Consider the following 26261-nt stretch of genomic DNA (forward strand, 5'->3'; position numbering starts at 1 on the left):
TACAATTACATTTTAGTTACTTTTTTTTAAAAAATGCCTACAAGGTGCTGGCCTTGGCTGCTGCACATCTAAGTAGCCTAAAACAACATTAAAAAAAAAACACGGAGGGTAGTAGAATTTTTTTTTTCTGTAAGATCAACAGAATGGCATAACATAATCTCACATACCCCACCGCCTGCAATGATGATACCCCAACACACATATAATTCACTTGAAATCAAATTTTACACTTGAGATGCTGCTTTTACAATACTTTTCTGCTATGTCTCAAAAGAACAGGATGCTCAAAGAGCACATCAGACAAGGAATGACTTTTTACAGATTACGTTGCCACTAGTACTGAACAGGCCTTCTACTGTGGCGCTTGAAGGCATAAAGAAACGTATAGGGGAACGTATCAGTAACATCAGAAATAACAGATCTGGGTCTCCTTTACAAGATGCGGCCATTCCTAGGCAGACTTAAAGTTCTGGGTGTTAGAAAAAATCACTGTGAACAATAAACATATCTTGTTAAGGAGAGAATTAGCATGGATTTTAGAATTAAAAACGCTGACCCCTGGTGGCCTTAATGAGGCGTTTCTTCCTCTTGTGTAGATCTCACCAAATAGTGATGATCCCTTGTATACCCCTTTGTCCCAGCTGTGTGTAATTCTCCAGTCTACTTGCAATTAGGCACTTGAGTGTGTGTATATGTCTAGCACTCCCAGTGTACGCTGCTTCATGGTCATCATCCAGTTGCAGAGAATCGTTGAAAAAAACTTTTAGACCTGTTCTCACAATCGATATCCATGCATATAGATTTGATGGAGAAACTTTTAGACCTGTATATGTAAGTAAGCTACTTTTTTCTTATCACACTGTATGGTTTTATGCTGTAAGGTATTAATATACAACAATATGATGTGTTCTTATGATTTTATCCACAGCCCCTGACGAAGACCAAGTCACTGAGTGCAGCAGATAAAGAGTGGTGAGCATCCAATCCGATATGTAGAAAAAGGGGGTCAAAGACCAGAATGCTGAAGTATTTTATAGAAAACTGGTTTTATTGCGAGATTTTTTTCAAAGAAGCCCAAACTGGTTTCATTGCAGAATATTTTTCAAAGAAGCCCAACGCGTTTCAGCCTGTAATCACAGGCCTTCATCAGGGGCTATAATATATTAAAACAGTGGGGACAAATGTCATTTCATAATTGTACACTGTATAGGCATATATTTACATGTTTTTTTTAAAAAAAATTAAACACAATTTTCTTAAAAAGTTTGTTTGAAACTATTTTTCTTAAAACAACAACCAAAATCCATAGTTACATAATGAACTTTTACAATGGTTAACCGAACAATTTTGGTCCTGTATTGTACTGATAACAATCCTCTTATACAGTGCTAGGAGGGATCGCCTGTACGTATATATCTGCATGCAGAAAAAAATACCACCAATCCCATGTTTAGGAGGAGATAAATTATTTGACCTTTTCTTAATGGGAATACTAGCCTCGACCCCTCATTAAGGAGGGGATAAATTATTTGATCTTTTTCTTGATGGAAACATTAGCACCTGGATAGAAGTGTCTCCTTAAGGGGCCGATGTAAATTCTGAAAGTTTTATATTAAGGGAAGAAGTTCAAAATCTTCATTTAAGCCACTAGGTGTCATTGTTTGTAACTCCAGTATCCAGAATAATCCCCTCCTCAATAAAAGCTCTTCACTTTCTCCATATATTTTTTCTAAGGTCCAAAATTTCAAATCCGTTATGGAATGTGAGCACTGGTTAAAATGTCCAACTAGAGGGGCCCCTGTTCTGTTATTCCTTAGGTTACTTAAATGTTCCCCTATGCATTTTTTGATCATCCTAGATGTCTGTCCCACATACATTTTCGAGCAGCTACACTGTATGACATAAACAACCCTTGCAGTATTGCAAGTGGAGAAGTTGCGCAGAGTATATTTTTTGTTGTTGACCGAATTGATAAATTCTGTTGTTTTTTGAGTATATTTACAAAAGATGCATCGTCCACATGGATAATGTCCTTTTGGTGGGTTGGTGCCTCGAAGCACATTTATGTTGGAATGTGGGTTACCTCTGAAATCACTCCTGACTAAGATGTCTTTTAGATTTTTAGTCCTTTTATAAGAGATCAAAGGTGGCTGTTGGCAGCTGGAGGCGTGTTGTACTATGTGCCAGTATTTTTTTATACTACTTTGTAATCTGTTGGTGATGTGATCAAATGTTAAATTGCAATTTATCTGGACAGATTTTTTTGTGTCGCCTTCTGCAAAAGGTCACCACTTTCTCCGCGAGCAGCTTTCTTAAAGTTGTTTTCAACTATCGAGGATGGATATCCTCTCTTTAGTAATTGATTTTTCAGAGTTAGAGATTGTGTCAAAAAATCTGTTTCTAAGGAACAGTTTCGTCTAATTCTTAAAAATTGCCCATGAGGTAAATTTTGTCTGAGGGATTTTGGATGGGAGCTATCATATTTGAGATAGGTATTTTTGTCTGTGGGTTTTTTATATATTGTTGTGCATAAGCGATTTCCTTCTTTCTTAATTAGTAGATCCAAAAAGTTAATCTTATCCATACTGTATTGGAAATCAAATTGAATGTGCACATTTTTGTTATTAACCCATTTAAAAAAGCTTTTCAAAATGTCAGACGGACCCCTCCAGATGCAAAAGACGTCATCTATGTACCTCCACCATCCTATCAGGTGTGTGGAGAAAATCCCGGGTGTCACGTTAATATCTTTTTCAAAGGACTCCATAAATAGATTTGCTATTTCAGGAGCCATGAGGCATCCCATGGCAACTCCCTTAATCTGCCAATAATATAGGTGGTCGAATCTGAAGTAGTTCTGGCACATCACTATATCAGCCAAATCACAAAGAAAATGTGTGGGAGGGTGGGCAAGATTCAGGACAGACAAAAGGAAGTACTTCTTTACTCAGCGCATAGTTAAACTATGGAATTTGCTTCCACAAGATGCAGTAACGGCCACCAGCTTGGATGGCTTTAAAAGAAGATTAGACAAATTCATGGAGGACAGGGCTATCAATGGCTACTAGCCATGATAGTTGTGCTCTGCTACCCTAGTCAGAGGCTTCTGCTTCTGAAAACCAGTTGCCGGAAGCCTCAGGAGGGGAGAGTGTTCTTGCACTCGGGTCCTGCTTGCGGGCTTCCCCCAGGCACCTGGTTGGCCACTGTGAGAACAGGATGCTGGAGTAGATGGGCCACTGGCCTGATCCAGCAGGCTCTTCTTATGTTCTTATGTTCTAAAGAGAATTTATCAGAATTGCACAGCACTTTTTAAGACCTTTCCATCACCCTCACATCTAGGAAGTGGTTCACAAACCTTTTCCTCATGGATCACTTGAGAATTGTTGATGGTCTTGGCAGACCATTTCATGGTTTTTCTGTCTGTTGTAGCAATCATAATGCACTGTGCTAGATGTTGCATGGTTCCAACTTGTATTTTTACAGACATGCCATGGACCACCAGAATTAAGCTTGTGAACCACTTGTCGTCCACACAGCACAGTTAGAGAACCCCTGCTTCAGAAGGTAGGTCACAACCATTTTCTTGTTGTAACAGCATAAGCTTTCATAGGTGAGTTGAACCCCACCTATCCAGTCAAAGGAACCTACCACTAACAGTGTCTCAACCTCATTTGGATTGGGCTTCAATTTATTGGCTCTCATCCAGTCCATCACGGAGGCCTGACACCAGTCTAGCAGATCAACTTCCACACCTGCCAATGTAAAGAAGAAGTAGAGCCGCATGTCATCTGCATCCTAATAGCAATACCCTCCAAATCCCTGGATGATCTCTCAGTGACTTTCCATTGACCATGGTGTCCTTCTGAAATGACTAAGGGGAATGGGAGAGGAGGCACTATATTACACTGATTCTGACTGCATCTGCAGGGTTGTTACCAGGGGCTCTGGTAGGGGACTGTTACTTGGTTGATGCCTTGTGAGGCTCCATAAGAGTCCATTCCATCTCCTATGATTCCCAGCATCTATTTGAAACCATTGGGAGCTGTTATCCAGGGATCTGGAGCAGAATGGCCATCTCTTCATTACTTCTGAATCAGGAGAGGCTGTGAAGGTGTTGAGTCAGAGCCTGGAAGCAGTAATAGACTGGATGGTAGCCAATAAATTTAGAATGAATCCTGATAAGATGGATGTGTTATGGGTGTGCAATTCCTGGGAATTCAATGGATTGCCTGTTCTGGGAGGGCTTCATTCCCCTGAAATAATATGTTCATAGTTTGGGAGTATTCCTGGATTCCAACCTTTCGTTGTAGTTTCTGTGGCAAGCAGTGCTTATGCTCAGCTTAGGCTGGTTCACCAGCAATGACCATTCCTGGACCAGGATAGTCTATTCTCAGTTCTCCATGCTCTAGTGACCTCCAGAATGTGGCTGCTGGGTTGGTGAGTGAGGCAGCCTGATGAGACCATGCACCCCTGGTCCTGAAAGCTCTGCACTGGTTGACAGTGACCTACAGGGCCTAATTCAAGATGTTAGTACTAGCAGACAAAACCATAAGTGGGACCCAACTATCTAAGGGAGTATCTCACCCACTATGAACCATCTTGGGCCCTAGCAGGGGAGGCTCCATTGGTGGTGCCACCACTGGGGGCTACCCAGTTGGTACTGACTCATTGATAGGGCCTTCTTGACGTCAGTTCCATGTTTATGGAATGACCTCCCTGGTGAGGGGTGTCTGTCTCCTTCATTTTAAATATTAAGGATGAATTTAAAAACACTCCTAGTCACCAAGACCTCTATTGTAAAATAGCTAGTGGGAAACTCTTTGGGAAGGCAACTTTCAGAAATGCAGTTCTCACCCTGCCAACTTTGACATATGGGCCTCGGAGGGTTGACCATAGATTAATATTGTAAAATAGCTAGTAGGGAAGGCAACTTTCAGAAATGCAGTTCTTACTCTGCCAACTTTGACATGTGGCCCCCAGAGGGCTGGCCATGGATCAGTGTGGCCCTTGGTCTGAAAAAGTCACCCTGGATGTAGAGAGTCTTTATACATTCTGGAGGATGAAAAATGGGTGGGGGGAATGGATAAGTATTTTGAATTGTAAACAGAGAGGTAGAGCTAAGGGTTCATAAACAGCAAGGTAAGAAATGGTCACACTTGTCCTGTTGAAGATGCACTATTTTTTTATTATGGTTTTGTGGAATTAAAAGATTATGGCAATAAAGAAGAGATCACTCAGTACAAAAAATAAATGTATTCCATGTTGCATTTTCACATTCACAATGACCTAAAGATTTTTTTAAAGCCCACTGTCTCTCCAGAGCTGAATATGTGGTTGTGGTGGTGGTCTAGTATCACCGTTCACATGGGATGTAAAGAGATACCATACAGTATTTGGAGTATTTTGGTGTGAGCATGAAGACAAAATTAGTCAGGCTTAGAACAGACCTTAAAATAAGTGGGCCTATTCTGATTGCAAGTCTAGTTCCAGTTCAAAGGAATAAATATTAATAGGAAGGTGCATAAGAGAGCAGACTTTTCAAAGATGTCTATGTTAATGCATATCTTAGACGATACAATTTCATTTCATACATAACTTTCTTTGGCAGAACTCTAGAAAAACATATTTTATTGTTGTAAATATCTGCCTTTTCCTTCCCTTCCTCACCTATGAACATAATTTGTAGTTTTTGACATGAAATCCCATTGTTAACTTTCTCTTAATAGTTGGGAATTTGTTTCATCTCCAGAAGTTTGTTACAGAACTGTATGATGGGAGGGGGGTCCTTCTGGATTTTCTCCAGCACTTAAATTCTTTTGCAGTCCAAATAAGCAACTCTTCAAACTTGACTCCGAAGCTTATCTCAGTCATTTCAGAAGCAAAGAGGAAAGAATCCTAGGGGTCTTGTGCGATCTGTGATCAGCTCAACTTGCATAAGGACTATCAAAAAAGGAAAAGACTGATAATTAATACAAAACTCTGATCATACTTTGTTGCACTCTTAAAAGACAAGTCTCAATTTTCATTTCACCTTTAGTGTGGGGTGGGGGAGAAATTTGATTTGGTTGGCATTTGAAACTAAATCTATGAAAATTGCACTTTCCAAAACAACATGAGAACTGAAATACAGCCATTCTTTGAAAATTCACACCTATTCCAATTTTGCAATGCACTTCTCTACTGTTTACAAAAATGGATATTTTAGGGGGAAAGGTGCATAAAATGAATGTATGAGGGGAACTCGGCCCAGACAATTGGTGGCTGTACCGTGTTCCGGTCCTCCCCACATCCACAGGATTGCTGGTAGTTCTATCAGCCAACTCTCGGATCTCCAGTTGCTGCTTCTTAATGCCAGATCGATAAATAATAAAGCTTCCCTCATCCATGATTTAATTGTGGATGAGGCAGCCGATCTGGCGTTTATTACCGAGACCTGGGTGAGCGATCTGGGAGGCATCAATCTCTCCCAGCTGTGCCCACCTGAGTACTCGGTTCAGCATCTGGGTAGATCCGAGGGTCGGGGAGGGGGAATCGCTGTGGTCTATAGAAGTTCCATCCCTCTTGTTAGGCACCCTATCCAGGTAGCTAATGGTCTGGAGTGTTTTCATATTATGTTGGGCCAGCGAGACAGACTGGGAATACTGTTGGTGTACCGTCCACCCTGCTGCCCAACAGCCTCCCTAACTGAGCTGACGGAAGTGGTCTCGAGTCTGGTGTTGCGATCCCCCAAATTTTTGGTAGTGGGGGATCTCAACATTCATGCCGAGACCACTTTGTCTGGGGTGGCTCAGGACTTCATGGCCTCCATGACAGCCATGGAGCTGTCTCAATTTGTTACTGGGCCTACGCATATTTCGGGACACACTCTAGACTTAATTTTTGCTACTGGAACAGGGGATGGTGATCTGGGAGTAAGGGATTTTACATCTATTCCTCTGTCATGGTCAGATCATCGCCTATTGAGGTGTAGGCTCACAATGTTTTCTCCCCTCTGCAAGGGTGGAGGACCAATTAAGATGGTCCGTCCCCGGAGACTAATGAATCCTGAAGGCTTTCAGAAGGCTCTGGGGAGTTTTCCGGCTGATAAAACTGACGCTCCTGTCGAAACCCTGGTCAATCTGTGGAATACGGAAATGACCCGGGCAGTTGACACGATCGCCCCGGTGCGCCCTCTCCTCTGCAGAGCTCAAGTGGTTCCGTGGTTCACCCCGGAGCTAAGAGTGATGAAGCAAGAAAGGAGAAGGCTTGAGTGCAAATGGAGACGAACTCCCGATGGCTGTGGTCTTGCACTTGTGAAGGTCTCTACCAAGCTCTATGTGAAGGCGGTGAGGGCAGCGAAGAAGCAGTACTTTGCTGCCTCCATTCAGTCATCTTCTAACCGCCCAGCAGAACTTTATAAAGTTGTTCGGGGACTTTTACACTCTGGGCCTCAGAACGCAATAATACCATCAATAGCCCGCTGTAATGAGTTTGCGAGACACTTCCAAGATAAGATCACGAACATCCACCGGGACCTTGACTTCAATATTGTAGCAGTTGAGCCTAATGAGGTGTCCGGAGCACAGTCTTGTCCTGTTTTATTGGATGAGTTTCAGTTGGTACAGCTCGAGGATGTGGACAAGGTGCTTGGACAGGTGCGGGCGACCACTTCTGCTCTGGATCCTTGCGCCTCGTGGCTAATACAAGCTAGCAGGAACGGAACAGCCGGATGGGCCAAGGAGGTGATCAATGCCTCCCTACGAGAGGGAGTGGTACCACCCTGCCTGAAACAGGCAGTGGTGAGACCGCTCCTAAAGAAACCCTCCTTGGACCCTGAAAATTTTGACAACTATAGACCGGTAGCAAATGTTCCATTCTTGGGCAAGGTCTTAGAGCGTGTGGTCGCTCGCCAGCTCCAGGCTGTCTTGGATGAAACTGATTATCTGGATCCATGTCAATCGGGCTTTCGGCCGGGGTTTGGTACAGAAACAGCCTTGGTCGCCCTGTATGATGACCTCTGTCAGGAGAAAGACAGAAGGAGTGTAACTCTGTTGGTTCTCCTTGATCTCTCAGCGCCTTTTGATACCATCAACCATGGTATCCTTCTGGGACGTCTTGCGGACTTAGGAGTTGGAGGCACTGCTTGGCAGTGGCTGTGCTCCTACCTCGAGAATCGTCTCCAGAAGTTGATGCTTGGGGAGCATTACTCGAACCCCTGGATACTCCAATATGGGGTCCCACAGGGTTCAGTTCTGTCCCCCATGCTCTTTAATATCTATATGAAGCCGCTGGGTGAGGTCATTAGGAGATTTGGAGTGCGTTTCCAGCAATATGCTGATGATACGCAGCTCTACTTCTCCTTTTCATCTTCCTCAGGTGAGGCTGTTAATGTACTAAACCGCTGCCTGGCCGCGATAATGGACTGGATGAGAGCTAACAAACTGAGACTCAGTCCTGACAAGACTGAGATGCTGTTGGTGGGGGGGCTCTCTGCCCAGATGGATGATGTCCGACCTGCCCTAGATGGGGTTACACTCCCCCTAAAGGAGCAGGTCCATAGTTTGGGGGTCTTATTAGATCCGCTCCTGTCACTGGAGGCTCAAGTAGTCTCGGTGGCACGGAATGCGTTCTACCAGCTTCGGCTGGTAGCCCAACTATGACCCTATCTGGAGAGGGAGAACCTCGCCACAGTTATCCATGCTCTGGAAACCTCTAGATTGGCCTACTGTAATGCACTCTACATAGGGTTACCTCTGAAGACGGTTCGGAAACTTCAGCTGGTGCAGAATGCTGCAGCCAGAGTCCTTACTGGGACTAAAAAATTTGATCATATAACACCTGTTCTAGCCCAGCTGCACTGGCTACCAATATGTTTCCGGGCCAGATTCAAAGTGTTGGTTCTTACCTATAAAGCCCTTAACGGCATTGGACCGCAATACCTGGCGGAACGCCTCTCCCGCTATGTACCTACCCGGTCACTGCGCTCGACGTCGAAGGCCCTTCTCCGTGTCCCAATGCATAAGGAGGCACGGAGAACGACAACTAGAGCTAGGGCCTTCTCGGTGGTGGCCCCCGAACTATGGAACACCCTCCCTGATGAGATATGCCTGGTGCCTTCTCTGTTATCTTTTCGGCGCCAGGTAAAGACCTACCTCTTTGCCCAGGCATTTTAAAATTTTTAAAAATTTTAAAATTGAATTTAAATTTGGAATTTTAATTATGTTTTATTGTGTACTGTATTGTATTTACATCCGCTTGTATTTTAATCTGTTTTATTATGCTGTTCACCGCCCTGGGAGCTTATTGCTATAGGGCGGTCTAGAAATGTAATAAAATAAATAAATAAATAAATAAAAATACATTGTACTAGGAGAAATTGCTTGCAAAAAAAAAGTACCATAGTCAAAAGTCCATATAAAAATGTATTTATTTGGAGAAATTCACACTAAAGTGCTGTAGAATTTTCATGAAGATTTTTTTTTTAAAAAAAATCACAAATTGCTGCAGAACTGTGGAGAACTGAATTTAAGATGTAAGAAACTTAGAGAACTAAAATTGACAGATCTTTCCCTTCCGACTTTAGTCCAACTGAAGTTTGGGACAGAATAAAATATATGATGACATAATGGAGGTGCTTCATCTCATCTTGGATAAATTGGGGCAGGTATAATCCCCTGCACAGTTGAGGTCTGGACTGGCAGGTGGTAAGGAGTTTTTCAGGTATCCTGCTTCCAGACCATTTAGGGCTTTAACAGACAGACCTTGAGTTCCATCTCACAATCCTATTCATGTCTAGCTAGAAGTAAGCCCCATTGATGTCAATGGGACTTGCACACTCAAAATGAAGTACTGTGGAGTACACGCAAATAGGATTATATTAGTTAATTCCAAAATTTAGGACATTCCAGAGGGGTAGCCATGGTGGTACCTTAAAGCCAAACAATTTTTAAAAATATTATTATTTAATTATGTTTATTAATGTCAAAATTATACCATACATACATATAGCATCAACATTTTCAGTCCATCCCTGTCCCCATATGGGATTGACAGAACACTGAAAAACTAATCCAATTTTGATCTCACCCTAACCCTTTCTCTTTCTATCAAAATTCAGCTAAATAACACCATGGAATAACTACCACCTATTAACTAATTCTATTTTCATCTCATTCTAACCTCATTTTCCTTTCAGATGTTCCAGGCAGCACCAGGACAAGAGTAAACTAATAACTAATAAATTAATCACTAATAAATTCTTCAGAATGGAACCCTGGGCTCTCCCTGCTTTTAATTAACAATATTATGATAATGTTATTTGTTATTTAATTTATTTTTTGCAAATTATATTGTTTTTATTGTATTTTTACTGTATTTTTTTCCTGCGTTTATTTTTCTTTGTAAGCCGCCTTGATGGCCTTTGGTTTAATTATTGAATGTGGTTTTCTGGTTTTATATTGTATTTTATGGTATCAGTGTACGTCACCTAGAGTGACTGTTGGTTCGGCCAGATAGGCGACTCATAAATAAAATTTTATTATTATTATTATTAAATAAAATTTAATAATAATAATAATAATAATAAATTGCTCCTCAAACATACCACAGATATACATAGGCATTTGAGGTTGAATGGTGATTTTCATCAGTGCTAACAAAATTGATAAATGGCATCCAAACTCAAGTTTCTTTCATTTTCTGTCCTCTCACCACCCTCAGATTTTGTTTAAGTTTCTCTAGTAATGTAACCTGCCAAACTTTTTTATCCTATTGTTCCAAAGTTACTTGTTTGAATTCCTTCCAATTTCATGCTCTCACTGTTCTTGGAGCTGAAAATAACTGATTCAGCAATTCCTTACATTCCCCAACACAAGTCTCTTTCTATGCCCTCAAACAAACCCCAAAGTGCCAGTTGTGGGGTAAATCTTATCCACTGTCCAGTGATTGAACTCGCCTCCTGAAATACTTCCATCCAGAAGGCTTGCACCACTGGGCAATCCTACCACATACGCACATACATCCCGATTGAACCGCAATTTCTCCAGCACCTCAGAGTTGCTCTAGGGCATATTAACGAAAGCCTCCTGGGGATGAGGTACCATTTATGAATCAACAAGATGAGAAAGCAAGGAGATATTTCATTAGATATTTGACCTTTGCATTTCTCTGTTCTTTTTTGCTTGGTTCAGATTCATGTTTGGAAGAGAAGTCCTGTTAGAATCTTCCATTTTGGGGTCATGTGTTCACATGTGAGTTTTTAAGTGAATTTTTAGTTTGTATTATGTTCCATCCTAGTTGTTCCTTTCTCCTTAATGATTAGAGCTTCTGTAGCCAGCATTCAGCATATTACAGAAGTGTACATTTTTAATAAATTAATGTATAAATGCATTATTATTTATAGTATGTTTGAAAATTGATTTTAATGCTGTTTATATGTATGTTTTTACAGATTGCCATCGATAAAGGGTCTTTGTCACCCAAAATGCGTCGGACAGCAATAAAACAATTTTTGTTCTCATTTTTGGCTGTCTACTGACTAGGCACTTAGCAGGTTTTCCCTCTTTTAATCTGCAATACCTTTTAGGAATCACCTTCAAGGATTGTTCTTTAACCTCTGCTGAAATAGATTCATAGGGATACTTTAACCACATTGCATTCCAATCCTCCAAGTCTACTGTAAAGTCCAGCTCTTGTTCCCATAACACTTAGAGATCCTCACCAGAGGTAGCCCCTGGTGTTTTTAGCCAAACATATATTCTAGAAACCAGTCCTGTAATAGCTCCATCCTACTGCAGAATCTCCCTTTCAAACATTGTCAGAGGCCTGGAGGCAATTTCAGAGGTAGTTAGCTCAGCTAAAAAGTGTTGCAATTGTTCCCATGTGAACCAAGCAAATGTATTAGGACACAAGCCCAGAAGTGAAATCTTAGTTAGCAGGCATATAAAGGAGAAAATTCTATTGTGGGAGCTGAATAGCAATGAAATACAAAAAGTACAGTCAATGATAATTAGAGCTTAAATATATGTCAAACAGATAACCTTTAACTAGATTGTAGATAATTGCTGAGATGATTGTGTTATACAGCCACAAGAATGGCTGTATACTATAGCCAGCATGGATTTTTCACATTCTGCTCTGCCCTGTGCCCACCAATCCAATCTCCTCCCATCCCTACCCCTACCTCCTCTCCTTTCTCTCCTCTCTCCCTTCCTCCCCATCCTTCCCCTTCCTTCTGTTCCCCCTCCTCCCCCTCCTTGCCCTTCCCCAAAGTCAGTCTCACCTATTATAAGCACGATTTTACAGGAGTAAATCCCATTAAACTCAAAAAGCATGCAATGCTGCTCTCCCCTTCTATCCCTTCCCTCTTGCCCCTTCCCACCCCCTCCACCCTCCCCTTCCAATCCCCTCACCATATGCTCAGAGGCACATGTCACCAAATTCTTCCAAGCTACACAAGAAGTGGATTGAACTGTGAAAGACCAACCCAAATGGTGTTTGCATTTTGACAAATTTGTAGGGCAGTCCAATATCTCAGAGAGGAGGAGGTCAGGTCTCCTGCTACCCTGGTGCATTCACTATAGCTTCCCAGTTTCCCTGCTTTTTAAAGTTTGATAGAAATATCTGTGGGCTATAGGACCGTTCTTAAACTTTAAAAGTTTTTCTGCCTATTAGTGAAGTAGCACTCAAGAGCAGCCTGTAGGGGGCAACACCAGAAATCTGATATCCTGGCAGTGGTATCTCTGCCACATACCAGGACAGTGCAGTAGCGGGGCATGGCAGTGGCAAGGTCGAGGTGATTCAGGCACACTGGCAGAGCCTCTCTGGTGCTTTCACCAAGGTCTCCACACTATCCCAGCCTCGCCACTACTGTCCTGGGAGGTGGCAGCAACATAACTGCTGGAAGGCCAGGTCTATCCCTCTGCCTCTCCCCGCTGGCCTGTGAACACCTGTAGTAGGGCAGGGATGTCTTTCCTTGCAAATGATTTGGCCTAAATTGACACTCCCGGTTGGGTAACCCTCTTGCTGCTTCTCCCATCCTCAGGGGATGAGCACAATGACATTTGCAGTACCTTTTACAGCAGATTAGCGTCCCGTCTTGACAAGTCACTCCAGTAGGCTGTGTAATACCAGGGCATTCCCTATATTTACAGAAACCCCTCTGGCGCCTGCATTCCATGGTATCGGCAAAAGGATAGTCAGCATTTCCTATCACAATATGAGAGAGAGAGAGAGAGAGAGAGATGCTTTTAAGTTTGCCCCCAGTAGTATAGTGGCAAATCCAGAAGTGCAGGATCCCTTCATGATGGTCATGCCATGTCCCCTCACAGCCATGCCCCCTCAGTGGCTTGCTTGCTGTCCATCATGATTACTACATTACTCAGTCCTTCCCTGACACACTTTCTCCCACAATAGCAGGCATCCCTAGGAGCCAATCAGCATGAAAGGGGAATGTATTAGCTACTGAGAAGAGTCTCCTCAGTGGTTGACTCACCTCCTTTCACTCTGATTGGCTCCAATCAGCAGGGAAGGGAAAGGAAGCATGTTTGAAGATTCTTCTCAGTAGCTCACACACTCCCCTTTCATGTTGACTGGCTTGTAGGATGCTGGAGACATGGGGACCCTGCTCCCCCCAAAGTAAGGGGTCTAAGACCCCCAAGACTCTAGATGAGTACACCCCTGCTTGCCCCTCCTCCCTCGGCATTGAAAGAACCTTGGACCATTTTAGTCCTGGTGGCACCTCTGTTCCTGTTATTTTTTTACAGCAATCATGGCTTGTTCTTAAATGTTCTTTGATAATTGCAGTCGTTGCACAAGCATTTTAAAAACAGGACTGACACAGCCCCATTCAGCCAACCAATCAGAGGGTTGCAGCAACTGGAGCAGAAATGAAGGGGAGATTGCAATCATCTTCACACTTCCATGGGAACGACTTCCATTAAGCAGAGTGGGACTCGCAGCTGGATCAGTGTGAGCTGTCCAGCTGATTGTATCGCCACTCCACGTACTGTTGGAACACTGCACCCTTTCTTGTCTACCAATCTCTTACCTGGAACTGCTTGAATGAGGAATAAGAAGATGGCGAGGAGAAGAAAAAGGATCCTCATGGCTGAGCTTTGGCGATGTCTCGTTGTTGCTGCGCAGTGAGATGAACGTTTGAAGGCTTACTGAGGTCTTTCAACAAAAAAGACTCTCTATATATAAGGTTTTCAGAGAATTGCAACACAGAGTTTGGGAACATTCTGATCGCTGATTAATCTTGGGAAAGAGAGTCCACTGCCCTTTCTGACCACAGAGTTCAGTGACATACAAACATTGCAATGCCCTTCTGTTGGCACCCACACAATGTCCCTATTCCTGTTGACTAGGAAGAGAAGCCAAGTAAATGAGGTAACATTTCCCGCCTGAGGGTGTGCTAATCCCCTAAAGGGCCTGTGACTGCAAGAAAAGGGTTGTGGGGTTGTAGCAATCTTGTCTGCTCACTTTGAGGCTTATTGCCAAGTCCATTCCTCTGCTTCCAGTTTCACAATAAAGCTAGCCTCATGGGGAGCTGGAGGGATTTTTCCACCATCATTAACTAAATTAATCATTAATCAAAATCACAGCTGTTTCACTTTCCACAGCACAAGCGGGCAATTTATGACACACACACCCAATCTCATTTTGATGCTTCATGAAGCTTCCATATTCTTTTGAGCACCTGCTTAAAACATTTTCAAAGAATCATAGAACAGTAGAGTTAGAAGAAGCCTACAAGGCCATCGAATCCAACCCCCTGCTCAATGCAAGAACCCAAGTTAAAGCGTACCCAACAGCTGCCTCTTAAATGCCTCCAGTGTTGGAGAGCCCACCGGTTTTCATTTCGGCATATCTATCCAGATATGTAGATATTAATCTGTTTTATTTAGTTTACTGCTGTTTCAATTTGTCTTTTTAATGTTTTAACTGTTTTTAAAAATCAAGCAGTATACATTTGGTTAAATAATAATAATGAAATCTGCCATCCCATCAAAGTTCCATCCTCCCTGTATGTTTCCTTCTTATTTTTTCCTAGTGTTGTAAAGTATCCCTTCCTACACCCTCTTTCTGTGGTATTTCAGAATTAGACGGGGGGATATTTTATCTGATAAACATGATGGCTGTGCTGTGCCACCCTAGTCAGAGGCAGCATGCTTCTGAAAACCAGTTGGTGGAAGCCTCAGGAGGGGAGAGTGCTCTTGCACTCGGGTCCTGCTTGCAGGCTTCCCCCAGGCACCTGGTTGGCCACTGTGAGAACAGGATGCTGGACTAGATGGGCCACTGGCCTGATCCAGCAGGCTCTTCTTGTGTTATGTTCTTATATCTAAGTTGATGTTTGTTTGCTTTTTTTCCTTTTCCGTCACGATAGGTTACCAAGTCAACCGACAGCAGAGATGGTATTCATGATCCTGCTATGTAGCTTCTGAAACTGGTTTCCAGTTTGGGAATAGGCTAGGATATCAAAGCATGGTAGGATATCAAAGTAATGGCCACCAGCTTGGATGGCTTTAAAAGAAGATTAGACCAATTCATGGAGGACAGGGCTATCAATGGCTACTAGCCATGATGGCTGTGCTCTGCCACCCTAGTCAGAGGCAGCATGCTTCTGAAAACCAGTTGCCGGGAGCCTCAGGAGGGGAGAGTGTTCTTGCACTCGGGTCCTGCTTGCGGGCTTCCCCCAGGCACCTGGTTGGCCACTGTGAGAACAGGATGCTGGACTAGATGGGCTTGGTCTGAAGCTGGTAACTATAGCTTCCAGGTTCAGATGGAAAGGGAAACTGTGGCTAATTAAATGATTCCTGGTTAGGTTGCTCACACCATGAAGGGAGGTGTGAAACGGTTGAATGTGTGAACTTCAGGTTCATGACTAAATCTTTCTTGTTCCAGCAGGCATTTTAGGATAGGGTTTGGTTTTATGATGCTATTGTTTTATTGTTTATTTTATTTATGGCTTATTTATATGAACACCAGATAGAAATGCAAATGATTAAGCAGTATATAAATATTTTCAATAAGTAAAGGGCTCTCTCATATCTTGGTTTATTTAGCTGAGATTTGACCATCCAAACTGGGTTAGTATTTTATACTGGCAAAATGGGGAACGTAAGTCTGGGTAGTATTCAATACTACTCTTACTCAGAATAGACCTATTGTAATTAATGGGCATTACTAATTTAGGTTCATTAATTTCAGTGCATCTACTGTGAGTAGGAGGTGGCATTCAGTGCCAGAGTAGACCCATTAAAATTAATAGCCATGAGTAACTTAGGTGCATTAATTTCAGCAGGTCTACTCTGAATAGGACTTAGTTGAATACAACTCTTTTTTTAATTGGTTGAAATGGTTAGCCACCTTGGGTATTTTATATGGAAAGCCAGGGAATAAAATTTAACAAACACACAAATAAATGGCATCAACAAAAATGAACATTCATCAAATGGCTGTATTTACCACTGTGGTCCATTAATCCCCTTTAATGTTTCACTATTTCTCTTATTGTTCCCAGACAACAAGGTTTATGAGCTTTGCACATTTGCACATCAGTGGCGCAGAGTGGTAAGTGGCGGTAACACAGCCGAAGCTCTGCTCACGGCCGAAGTTCGATTCCAATGGAAGGAGGGAGTTGAATCTCCGGCAAAAGGGGTCGAGGTCCACTCAGCCTTCCATCCATCCATGGTCAGTAAGATGAGTACCTGGCATATGCTGAGGGGTAAATAAAGGCCGGGGAAGGAACTGGCAATCCCACCCCATATATACGGCCTGCCTAGTAAACATTGCAAGATGTCACCCTAAGAGTCGGAAATGACTCGCACTATAAGTGTGGGGACACCTTTACCTTTTTTACTCATCATTTTCAGAACAATGTACCTGCAGCATTTCACATCCATAAAACCAACTGTTTCTTCTTCTTTCTTTCTATATAGTCTTGGTGGAGAAAAATTCAAGACTCTTGCACTTGACTGCATGCTGTCCTTGGGAAAGGTCATTGGTAGCCCATTGGTAGAGCATCTGCCTTGCATGCAGAAGATCCCAGGTTCAATCTCCAGCATCTTCAGGTAAGGCTCAGGATATCACTGGTGCACTAGGGGTGTTCCCATGTTCATGCTGTGGTTGTTGCAGTTGTTATTATTAAATTTATATCCCGCTCTACCCATCAAAGGAATCCAGAGCGTGAAATGCTGGATTCATTGAATGCTACAATCAGTGAGTGTACGATCTGGGTACCTCTGTGCACAAATAGCTGAGCAGTGGAACCTATATCGTTCTTGCCATGTAAGGTTCAGTGAATGCAGAGTCTGCATACCTGCGTGCACAGAAGTTGAGCTGTACAAATCAACAAGTGTACACACTTTCACGCAAGCACATGTGCAGTGACAGCTTGTACCTGTGTTCATTGTAAAAGGTGGACAAGCCTACTGTCTCTGGACATGGGTGTTGCATTGGATTATCATGGAATAAGCCAATAGCAAGATAGATCACAGAGAATATTGCAACTGATCCATCAGTTGTTCAGTCTCTCCTTCATTCTCCCCATGACTTCAGGTGAATGTGGCTACGGAAGCTTCAGCTAGTGCAAAATGTGGCGGCCAGATTGCTAACAAGGACCAAGCGGTCCGAGCATATAACACCTGTTCTGGCTCGCCTGCACTGGCTTCCAATATGCTTCCGGGCCAGATTCAAAGTGTTGGTATTAACCTATAAAGCCTTATACGGCGCGGGACCACGATACCTGTTGGATCGCCTCTCCCGATATGAACCCGCCCGTACACTATGGTCTACTACGAAGGCCCTCCTCCAGGTTCTGACTCATAGGGAGGCCCGGAGGGTGGTGACAAGATCTAGGGCCTTCTCAGTGGTGGTCCCCGAACTGTAGAATAGTCTCCCCGAGGAGGTGCGCTTGGCGCCGACATTATTATCTTTCCGGTGCCAAGTTAAAACCTTCCTCTTCTCCGAGGCATTTTAATTTAAGTTAATTTAATTTTAATTTTAAATGTGTTGTAATCTGATTTTAGATTTTGTACTTTTTATATGCTCTGTTGTATTACTGTGTAATTTTATTGTATTTTTTGTTGTTCACCGCCCAGAGAGCTATTGCTAGTCGGGCGGTATATAAGTTTAATAAATAATAATAATAATAAAGTTGCTGAGGCACAAGAGATGATAGCAACCCGCAGAGCTTGGAAAAGTTACTTTTTTGAACTACAACTCCCATCAGCCCAATCCAGTGGCCATGCTGGCTGGGGCTGATGGGAGTTGTAGTTTAAAAAAGCAACTTTTCCAAGCTCTGGCCGACCTGTCCTCTCTTCTACTCCATATGCTTATCACCTAAATACTGTGGTTCCACTATTCCATCCAATTCCATCTAGCATTCACAGGACTGTGATGGCATTCTCTGCCCCCTCTTCAGAGACATAGGAAGCAGCCTTGTACTAAGCCAAACCAATGGTCCATCAAGCTCAGTATTGTCTGCACTGAATGGCAATGACTCTCCAGGGTTTCAGAAAGGGGGCATTCCTAGCCCTTCATGGAGGTGCCACAGACTAATCCTGGGACCTTTTGCATGCAGGGCATGTGCTCCACCACTGAGCAATGATCTTTGCTATACACCCAGTTTGGAGATATTTGTGAATGAATCATGAAGGTGGAACTATAATTAATGAGAACAAGGTGTTTGGGAATCCCATGTCTGCATCGTAACACTCATGGGAAGAGAGGAGGGGAGAATCAACAGGTCAGATAAGAGCATGGTGAGGTCAAGCATCTGCTACAGCCCCAAGACTGAAAGAGGGCCCATCACTCCCAAATGGCACCAGCAATCTCTTTTCACAGATCACCCAAGGAAGCCAAAGTAAAGGCAACAAAAGAGAAGCTCTGCCTTTTGGAGTTTCAGGGACCCAGTAAAAGTATCTTCCCTGAAGGTCACCAGAATCCTGGCCTGATCAGGAAAACTGTGTCTGTTGGGCAGTTCTTCAAACTACAAACCCTCTGTTATCACACCTCGCCTGTTCATTGGGTCAGAGTGAGCATGAATGCACAGTGGTGGCAAAGCCAGCTTGTGCCTATATAAGGCGAAAGAGAAGACACGGTTTCTTGATTTGCACTGAGGAAAGGAGGGAACCTTCACTGACAATTTGTCCTCCAGGTTTCCCTTGAGCCTGAGAGTAGCCAAGCTGAGAGAACAGGGTCTTATAGGGGAAGCAACTCTGAACCTGATAGGAACTGGAAGTTGCAGCTAAACTGGTAAGTGAACAGAATCCAAACAGATCTCCCCTTTCTTTTACATCGTTTCTGTTTTTTCCTTGTGCTTTTTGGGCAGCAACATATATGCTTTGATTTGGATTCCTGCATTGAGCAGGGGGTTGGAGTGGATGGCCTTATAGGCCCCTTCCAACTCTACTATCCTATGATTCTATGTATATATATACACACGCACACATCCTTTGCACATTTGGTCCTACTTTCATGACATACGTTGTGCTGCCGATTAAAAACATGCATAAGATAATAATAATTAAAAAAAGAACAAGGAGAGATCATAGAAAGGGCCCATCTCATCGAGCATCCTACTTCCAGCAATGACCAATCAGATGCCATTGGAAAGACCACAAAAAGGACCTGAGCACAATAGCCATCTCCCCCTGCTCTTCTCCAGCGGCTGGTATTCTGCTGTCACTGATCCTGTAGGTAGAATATTCCACAGGTAGCCATTGGTAAGCTTATCTTTCCCTCCAGATATTCATTTGAAAGCAATCTAAGTTGGTGGCAATCAGTGTATATTTTAAAAAAATGCCCTTCCTTTTCTCTGTCCTGAATCTCCCATCCTTCAGCTTAATTGGAAGACCCCATCAGGTCTAGTATTAGGTGACTGGGAGACAAACTCATCCACCTTTCTTTGTGATGTCCTGCTACCCCTTACTTGCTTCCCACCAATCAAATAGCCCCAAACGTTGTCGCCTTTCCTCATAGGGGGATTGTTGCACCCCTGGCCTTTGTTTCTTTTATGTCTACTAAGTCCTACTCCTGTAAGACATAGAACTCATTTCAACCTGAGCTGGAGAACAATTTCTAGTTTTCCTGGTTGACTAATACACAGCCAAGGAATGGATCCTCCAAGCAAGCCCCTTTTACTCAGTGATGGTTCACCTGCCCCTCCTTGTTCTTCTCTGGTTCAGACTAAGATTCTGCCCATTCCATGGACATAAGGCATCTGGTAGTGCAACTTTGCTGAACCTAAGCCCATCAGATAGGAATCTGATGCACTCAGTGTTGAGTACCCAGGATGAAATTTGGTACATAAAAGCAATGAGCCATTTCAAAAATCATTTGAAAGAGCAGGTGATGTTTGCACCATTGCACTCCATTACACCCCCGAATATTTTATTCCAACAGTTCTCGTGAGGTTCATGCATCTGCCCGTTGTACCCACTGATTTCAGAAGAATGTGCCCATTGCAATTTCACTTATTTCAAAATCATTGAAGACTTTTGTGCTAAAAAAAAGCCTCAGGTCAAGCCATTGCTTGCAGTATGGATGTTCTTTTTCTCCTTGATTTCTCAGCAGTTAAGAACAGGCCATAAATATTTAAAAAGCCATGTCGTCTCAGTCTAGTTCTACATCCTGGTTCCCACAAGACTCTGTCAGATGATATCAGAAACCCAAATATCTGAAAGGCTGCCATGTTTCCTACAGACCTTCTCGGGAGTTAAGATTGGGTTAAGGGGTCCTTCTTGGTAGATCCACCACCCTCAAATGTTCAGGGAATGGTGGCCTGGAAGAGGGATTTCTCTGTAGCAGCACCTAAATTCTGAAATTCCCTCCACACAGAGGTGCATCTAGCATCATATCATATAGTTTCCACCATATGTTGAAGATACACTTTTATTTATTTATTTATTTATTTATTAACTTTATTTATACCCCGCCGTTTTTCCAAATTGGAACTCACGGCGGTTTCCAGATAAAAAACAGATACAATTAAAACCTACCAAAGTTAAAAGCATATAACACATAAGTAAATAAATATAGACAGATATAATTAAAAAATGAACTCTAATTTAAAATAGCATTAAACTCTTTCTGATAATTAAAAACTATACTCATAAAATCAGAATAATTAAAAAATAAACAAGCAAGAGGAATATGACCTCCTTTTGGGCCTATCCTTAGCCGCCTTCGGAATCAAAGGCTTGCTGAAATAAGAAAGTTTTTACCTGTCGATGAAAGGACTGCAGGGAAGAGGCCATTCTTATCTCCTTAGGGACGGAATTCCAAAGCCTAGGGGCAGCCACCGAGAAGGCCCTATCTCATATCCTCACTAGTTGTACTTGTGCGGATGAAGGTATTGAAAGAAGGGCCTCTCCTGAAGATCTCAGGGCCCGGGCAGGCACATAGAGAGCGATGCGGTCTGACAAATAGCCTGGCTTTTGACACCTGAGATATATATTGTTAAGAACAAACCTATTCTTCAGATTGTAAATTGTTTGAAATTGTGTTTTACTATTGTTGCAACCTGCCCTTGGATCTTCTGGTGAAGATGGATATCCATACATAACAGCAGCAGTAACAAAGCTACAAGCAGGGCATGGTGGCAACACCGGTCCTCCATAGTTTGTCTCTCAGGCAAACACATCCTTCAGGCTACCTCTGTCCATGATGGCTTATTGCTCTTGCAATCAGTCTTAGCTGGTGGAAGGAGTTTCCATATTACTGTCATCATTTGAAGCTGATGAGCACCCAAAGACCAAATAGCCTAATCTTTAAGAAAGAATTGGTAAACAGGTGTCTTCCAGATGTTGTTAAACTATGACCATCACCATTCCTGACAATTGGCTATTCTAGCTAGAGATGATGGGAGTTGGAGACCAACAACATCTAGAGGGCCAGAGGTTCCCCATTACTGCTTTAGAGGGAGTGTTATTTTTTCTGCTACAGGTTTAACGCAACCCCCCTGGAAAGATGTACTAGCCACTCATCAATCCAGTATCTCTGACTTGTTGGGATTCAGCTAGAGATAGAATGAAATTTCATTGGGTCTCCATTTTCAAGTGAACTCACCTAATTCAGACCGTGCCTCCTGGATGAATATAACAGATCAGATTATCCCTCAAATTTTGGATTTCTCCAAATTTTGAAGTACAGTCCTCAGTTTAAAAAAAGGAGCAAAAAGTATTGTAGGATAAGATATGTTTAGAAATCTACACATTGAGGTAAAGTACCTATTAAATGTATTTTGCTATAAAATACTTATTTGATTTTGGTACAGGTTTCTATTTTTTTTTAAAAAAAATTACAGGCTAATGAAGAAATGGAACAAAACAGATTTATCAATGAATGCATGTGAAATTGGCATCTGCCTCTAAATGTCCACCTCCCCCTGCTTCAGTATGTGGTCATCCTTAAAGTGGTATATAATAAACAGGAAAACACTGTCTCCTTTGTCTCTCTTGTTAGTTCTTCTTATCCGAGGGGGCACCCTTGGTCAAAGCTATGAAGACCTGTTACCATGTCCTTCTTGTTCTTGCCTCAGTGCTCCTTCTAGATCCAGGTAAACCATTTAATTAATCTCTCTGTAAAAATATCCTAGAAATGTTCGGTCTCAAGGCAAATCCTCACACAATGCTCTTCTTCCTTTTATCACTCTTCCTTCTGTCATTTCCTTTCTGACACTCACATTTATTGAATTAACATGGGGATGTCCAGTGCTTTTTGTGTGTGATGGTACTTGCTGGTACAGAGTACCATGACCTCTTCTTTTTTGCTGCACATGGCAATCATTTTGTGTTGGCACCCATGGCACTTCAATCAAGATATGGGTACTGGCACCACATTTTTTCTAACAGCAAAAAAAAAAAGACTGGGGATTATTAGATAGGCTAGATTGAAATGCAATGCTTGGTCCACTGAAATTCATGGCTGTCTGAGGATTTGAACCAGGGTTGAGAACTACACCATTCTGTCTCCCAGTGTAGTATAGTGTAGTAGTTATGGGTTGCATCCAAAGCTAGTCATACTCAGATTAGACCAGATGAAATTAATAGACTTAGTGTAAGACAATAGTCAAGAAATCAGAAGAAGGCTAGGAGTGGGGAGGGCAGCTATGAGAGAACTAGAAAAGGTCCTCAAATGCAAAAATGTATCACTGAACACTAAGGTCAGGATCATTCAGACCATGGTATTCCCAATCTCTATGTATGGATGTGGAAGTTGGACAGAGAAAAAAGTGGATAAGAGAAAAATCAACTCCTTTGAAATGTGGTGTTGGAGGAGAGCTTTGTGCGTACCATGGACTGCAGAAAAGACAAATATTTGGGTGTTAGAACAAATTAAACCAGAACGATCACTAGAAGCTAAAATGATGAAACTGAGGTTATCGTAATTTGGACACATAATGAGAAGACATGATTCACTGGAAAATATAATAATGCCGGGAAAAACAGAAGGGAGTAGAAAATGAGGAAGGCCAAACAAGAGATGGGTTGACTCCATAAAGGAAGCCACAGACCTGAAGTTACAAGATTTGAGCAGGGTAGTTCATCACAGATGCTATTGGAGGTCTGTGAGTCATAGGGTCGCCATAAGTCGTAATCGACCTGAAGGCACATAACAACAACAACAACAGTGTAAGTTAGTAATATCTATTAATTTCAATGGGTGTACTCTATGTCTGGCATTGGATGCAACACAGAGAATCTGAAGTCTAAAGAAAGAATTCTGGCTCATAACTTCCCCTTGCCATGAACTCAATAGGAGGCCTTAGACACACTCCTGTATTGTAGTCTCCCATTTGCAATATACATGAAATATCACTGGCCTATGAGAGTCATTCCAAGGAGCACTATAAGAAAATGTATGTGAAGGGCATTGAATGCTAAGGTAGTAGTAGTAGTAGTAGTAGTAGTTGTAGTAGTTTGTTGATGTATATACGCACATATACGCTCATGGGGTCTGAACTGGCGGTGACCGACCAGGAGAGAGACCTCGGGGTTGTAGTGGACAGCACGATGAAAATGTCGACCCAGTGTGCGGCAGCTGTGAAAAAGGCAAATTCCATGCTAGCGATAATTAGGAAAGGTATTGAAAATAAAACAGCCGATATCATCATGCCGTTGTATAAATCTATGGTGCGGCCGCATTTGGAATACTGTGTACAGTTCTGGTCGCCTCATCTCAAAAAGGATATGATAGAGTTGGAAAAGGTTCAGAAGAGGGCAACCAGAATGATCAAGGGGATGGAGCGACTCCCTTACGAGGAAAGGTTGCAGCATTTGGGGCTTTTTAGTTTAGAGAAAAGGCGGGTCAGAGGAGACATGATAGAAGTGTATAAAATTATGCATGGCATTGAGAAAGTGGATAGAGAAAAGTTCTTCTCCCTCTCTCATAATACTAGAACTCGTGGACATTCAAAGAAGCTGAATGTTGGAAGATTCAGGACAGACAAAAGGAAGTACTTCTTTACTCAGCGCATAGTTAAACTATGGAATTTGCTCCCACAAGACGCAGTAATGGCCACCAGCTTGGATGGCTTTAAAAGAAGATTAGACAAATTCATGGAGGACAGGGCTATCAATGGCTACTAGCCATGATGGCTGTGCTCTGCCACCCTAGTCAGAGGCAGCATGCTTCTGAAAACCAGTTGCCGGAAGCCTCAGGAGGGGAGAGTGTTCTTGCACTCAGGTCCTGCTTGTGGGCTTCCCCCAGGCACCTGGTTGGCCACTGTGAGAACAGGATGCTGGAGTACTGGCCTGATCTAGCAGGCTCTTCTTATGTTCTTATGTTCTTATATTTTCACACCTCCTTCATCTTGGTCCAATCCCGCTTTACATATAATATGAGTAGTAGGAGGAGGATAGCACAATTTCACTTTCTGTTCATACAAGGCATTTATCTCCTAAGACTTTACTGTGGGTCTCAAGTAAGGAAATGATCATTCCCCTACTTGAATAGCTAAATATATGTACAGGTATCTAGAAACTGGATGAGTAGATGATCATATGAAGCTGGCTTACACTGTGTCAGGACAATGCTGTATCTAACTCAACACTAACTAGTTAGTGAAACTGGGAGTAGCTCTCTTTCCTAGTTTTGCAGAAGTAATTTTTACCAATCCTCTACTGTGAAGTAATGGGACTGCAAATAGTTGCTTATGACGGGGCATTGGTTATGATTTTCACTTTTCTACTGGGGACAGGAATTGCTGACATAACGAATGAAAAAGACTGTCATCATCTCAGTGGTATTTGCCAATTTCAGAGCTGTCCTCCTAACCGTTCACATCTTGGATTCTGCCAGCCAATGTGGGCATGCTGCATAACGTAAGAATCATGACTCAACTCACCCCAAAAAAACTAATAAGAGTGTTGCAACCTTTTAAAGCTTTGCAAAAACCTTATAGACCTGTTTGAGCACAGATGAGTACATGGGATCAATATTCATACCTTCAGAACCTGTTTCGTTTGGTAGTAGTGGTGGTGGGAATATAATGATCTAGAGACACAAGAACCTAAGAAAAGCTGGCTGGATCAGGTCAGTGGTCCATCTAGTCTGGTATCCTGTTCTCACAGTGTCCAACCAGATACCCTTTATGGGAAACCCGCAAGCAGGACCTGAGTGCAAGAACACTCTCCCCTCCTGAGGCTTCCAGCAACTGGTTTTCAGAAGCATGCTGCCTCTAACTGTGGAGGCAGAACATAGCCATTATGGCTAGGAGCCACAAAAATACTGTTATTTTTATTTATTTATTTAACAGCATTTATGTACCGCTTGAATGTAAAGATCAATAAAACAGTTAAGAACAAGTAATTAAAACACATTTGAAACCATTAAAACAGCTACTAATGAAAAGGTTTTAAACAGATCAACATCTACGTGTCTGGAAAGGCTTGCCTAAATGGAAAAGTTTTAAGCAGGTGCCGAAAGGAATACGTGAAGGTTTGACAAAGAAAGGGGGTGTAAGAAGTGCATACAATGACAACTTGACAACTACACATGGGAGAAGATTGACAGTAGATGGGCTCAGAAAAAGTCAGTGATGCTTAAGCACAAAAGGGCATAGAGGAGGGATCACAGGGTTCGGAGATGGTGAAACAAGGACTGTAAGGTTGAACTGGTTTTGTGCATTTGCCAATATTAACTAAATATCTCTGAATGTCTCAGTATTGCCTATGAGTGACGAGAGGGCATCTCATCCCTGCGGCAACTTTGCTTGAGGAATCTTCAACTCCAGACTTACAAAGTATGCGTTGTGTCCACTTCACCAGATGGAAGAC

At 42.5% G+C, this 26261-nt stretch overlaps 1 long non-coding RNA gene across 4 annotated transcripts; it reads left to right on the top strand.

Moving 5' to 3' along the window:
- Positions 1-596: 596 nt before the first annotated feature.
- LOC133383998 (uncharacterized) lies at positions 597-26261 on the top strand. Of its 4 annotated transcripts, XR_009762448.1 has the most exons (7): positions 597-831; positions 929-972; positions 3484-3564; positions 16502-16671; positions 16920-17051; positions 22447-22540; positions 26149-26261. It is a non-coding gene; the product is annotated as an uncharacterized LOC133383998 (long non-coding RNA). The 4 variants fall into 4 exon arrangements; XR_009762446.1 differs by lacking the exons at positions 16502-16671; positions 16920-17051; positions 22447-22540; positions 26149-26261 and adding exons at positions 11169-11228; positions 11429-11497 and having other exon boundaries at positions 636-831; XR_009762447.1 differs by lacking the exons at positions 16502-16671; positions 16920-17051; positions 22447-22540; positions 26149-26261 and adding an exon at positions 10175-10256 and having other exon boundaries at positions 652-831.

The sequence above is a fragment of the Rhineura floridana genome, chromosome 4 (assembly GCF_030035675.1).
Source record: "Rhineura floridana isolate rRhiFlo1 chromosome 4, rRhiFlo1.hap2, whole genome shotgun sequence".
NCBI lineage: Eukaryota > Metazoa > Chordata > Lepidosauria > Squamata > Rhineuridae > Rhineura > Rhineura floridana.